Genomic DNA, 3790 nt, shown 5'->3' with positions numbered 1-3790 from the left:
ATTTGATATTAGCTCATTGGATGAATGGAGAACCCAAGCTTATGAAAATCCCAAGTTATTTAAGGAAAAAGTTAAAAGATGGCATGATAAAAGAATCCAAAAGCGTGAGTTCTAAGTTGGAGAATATGTTCTTTTGTACAACTCTCATTTCAGATTCTTTGCAGTAAAACTCCTCTCCAAATGGGAAGGACCCTATGTTATCGAGGAGGTTTATCAATCTGGAGCTATCAAAATAAATAATGTCGAAGGTACTAACCCGAAGGTTGTTAATGGGCAACGAATAAAACATTATATCTCAGTTATGCCCATTAATGTTGAAAGCAATATTATCCAAACTATGACACCGAAAGAACACATAAAAGAAACCTTCCGGAACACGCCAGAATCGTGAAAAAGAGGAGGAACATGATACGGTAAGTAAATGGACTCCGAAAAATCTGCAAAAATATTTTCTAGCCGTTTTGGAATATAACAATAATTAGGAAAATAAGAAACAACTAGGAAGGCACCCCTGGTGGGCACAAGACACCAGGGCGCGCCTGTCTTGCCAGGAGCCAGGCGCGCCCAGGTGGGTTGTGCCCACCTCGGGTACCTCCTGGACTCCATTTTTCTTTCGTTTGCTTGTTTCCCAAGATAAAAAATCTTTATATACCCCCGAAACCTATTGACCTCCGTATTGCGGAAAAATCTCATGTTTTCTTTTCCTTGTTGTTTTCTGACAGATCTAATCCACCATGGCCGCTTCATGCTACTCCAAGGACAAGTTCTTCGAGAACATCATCAACCCATATTTGTGGGAGGTGATGCAGCACCCTCAAGCTATCCAGATGTGTGAGGGGGTTCTCCACATCCGCGATGTGCAAGGCCCCAAGGGGACTGGATCCATGGAGGCTAGGCTTGAAGCTATGGAGCAGGAAGTCTGCTGGTGTAAGGGGATGGTGGAATGTGGACTCAATGCCAATCACCTCATGATCGCGGACTACACCCGTGATCTCAAGGTGGATGCAAGTCCATGAAGGATATCGTATTCTCCTTCAACAAGCAAATCAACTTCCTCCAGAGCTAGATCTACGACCTTCAAAACCAAGTCTTTGAATATGAGGCAAGGTTTAAAGGCATGAGTTTGGCTGCCAGTTGCAGGACCCGCGAGACTCACCCCTCTTCTTATGATGGTGAGCCTCTGCCATGGAAACCCGAGGACAAGATCGCTACCATTTCATCACCACCACCTCCTTCTTCATCACCAAAATAAAATTGAGTATCAGATATGGGCACTCCCCCTGGCTTGCGCCAAGCTTGGGGGAGGTGCATGCTACCTCTTGAGCACTGCATTGGTTTTCCCCGAAGAGGAAGGGATGATGCAGCAAAGTAGTGTAAGTATTTCCCTCAGTTTTTGAGAACCAAGGTATCAATCCAGTAGGAGGCTATGCGCGAGTCCCTCGCACCTGCACAAAACAAAAAAATCCTCGCAACCAACGCAAATAGGGGTTGTCAATCCCTATAGGGCCACTTACGAGAGTGAGATCTGATAGATATGATAAGATAATATTTTTGCTATTTTTATGATAAAGATGCAAAGTAAAATAAAGGCAGAGTAAATAGCAAAGGAAATAACTAAGTAGTAGGAGATCAATATGATAAAGATAGACCCGGGGGCCATAGGTTTCACTATGGCTTCTCTCGAGAGCATAAGTATTCTACGGTGGGTGAACAAATTACTGTTGAGCAATTGACAGAATTGATCATAGTTATGAGAATATCTAGGTATGATCATGTATATAGGCATCACGTCCGAGACAAGTAGACCGACTCCTGCCTGCATCTACTACTATTACTCCACTCATCGACCGCTATCCAGCATGCATCTAGAGTATTAAGTTAAAAAACAGAGTAACGCCTTAAGCATGATGACATGATGTAGAGGGATAGACTCATGCAATATGAAGAAAACCCCATCTTGTTATCCTCGATGGCAACAATACAATATGTGCCTTGTTGCCCTTACTGTCACCGGGAAATGACACCGCAAGATTGAACCTAAAGCTAAGCACTTCTCTCATTGCAAGAATGATCAATCTAGTAGGCCAAACCAAACTGATAATTCGAAGAGACTTGCAAAGATAACCAATCATACATAAAAGAATTCAGAGAAGATTCAAATATTATTCATAGATAGACTTGATCATAAACCCACAATTCATCGATCTCAACAAACACACCGCAAAAAGAAGATTACATCGAATAGTTCTCCACAAGAGAGGGGGAGAACATTGTATTGAGATCCAAAAAGAGAGAAGAAGCCATCTAGCTACTAACTATGGACCCGTAGGTCTGAGGTGAACTACTCACACTTCATCGGAGGAGCTATGGTGTTGATGTAGAAGCCCTCCGTGATCGATGCCCCCTCCGACGGAGCTCCGGAACATGCCCTAAGATGGGATCTCGTGGATACAGAAAGTTACGGCGGTGGAATTAGGGTTTTGGCTCCTGTTCTAATCGTTTGGGTGTATGTGGATATATATACGAGGAAGAAGTACATCGGTGGAGCAACAAGGGGCCCACGAGGGTGGGGGCGCGCCTGGTAGGGTAGGGCGCGCCCCCCTACCTCGTGGCCTCCTATTACGTGCCTTGACGTAGGGTCCAAGTCTCCCGGGTCTTATGTGTTGAGAAAATCACGTTCCCGAAGGTTTCATTCCGTTTGGACTCTGTTTGATATTCCTTTTCTTCAAAACCCTAAAATAGGCAAAAAAACAGCAATTCTGGACTCGGCCTCCAGTTAATAGGTTAGTCCCAAAAATAATATAAAGTGGATAATAAAGCCAAATAATGTCCAAAACAGTAGATAATATAGCATGGAGCAATCAAAAATTATAGATACGTTGGAGACGTATCAAGCATCCCCAAGCTTAATTCGTACTCATCCTCGAGTAGGTAAATGATAAAAACAGAATTTTTGATGCGGAGTGCTACTTGGCATAATTTTAATGTAATTCTTCTTAATTGTGGTATGAATATTCAGATCCGAAAGATTCAAGACAAAAGTTCATATTGACATAAAAATAATAATACTTCAAGCATACTAACAAAGCAATTATGTCTTCTCAAAATAACATGGTCAAAGAAAGTTCATCCCTACAAAATCATATGGTTTAGTCATGTTTCATTTTCGTCACACAAGAATGCTCTCATCATGCACAACCCCGATGACAAGCCAAGCAATTGTTTCATACTTTTGTAATCTCAAACCTATAAACTTTCATGCAATATATGAGCGCGAGCCATGGACATAGCACTATAGGTGGAATAGAATATAATGAGGGGGGTTATGTGGAGAAGACAAAAGAGGAGAAAGTCTCACATCAACGAGGCTAATCAATGGGCTATGGAGATGCCCACCGATTGATGTTAATGCAAGGAGTAGGGATTGCCATGCAACGGATGCACTAGAGCTATAAATGTATGAAAGCTCAACAAAAGAAACTAGTGGGTGTGCATCCAACTTGCTTGCTCACGAAGACCTAGGGCACTTGAGGAGGCCCATTGTTGGAATATACAAGCCAAGTTCTTATAATGAAAATTCCCACTAGTATATGAAAGTGACAAAACAAGAGAGACTCTCTATCATGAAGATTATGGTGCTACTTTGAAGCACAAGTGTGGCAAAGGATAGTAACATTGTCCCTTCTCTCTTTTTCTCTTTTTTTCTTTTTTTTGGGCCTTTTCCTTTTTTTATGGCCTTTCTCTTTTTTGTGGGCCTTCTCTTTTTTTTAATGGCCTTTCTCCTTATATA

Source organism: Triticum aestivum, chromosome 6A, assembly GCF_018294505.1.
Source record: "Triticum aestivum cultivar Chinese Spring chromosome 6A, IWGSC CS RefSeq v2.1, whole genome shotgun sequence".
NCBI lineage: Eukaryota > Viridiplantae > Streptophyta > Magnoliopsida > Poales > Poaceae > Triticum > Triticum aestivum.
The sequence above is the reverse complement of the archived record's forward strand: the minus strand, read 5'-3'. Positions refer to the sequence as shown.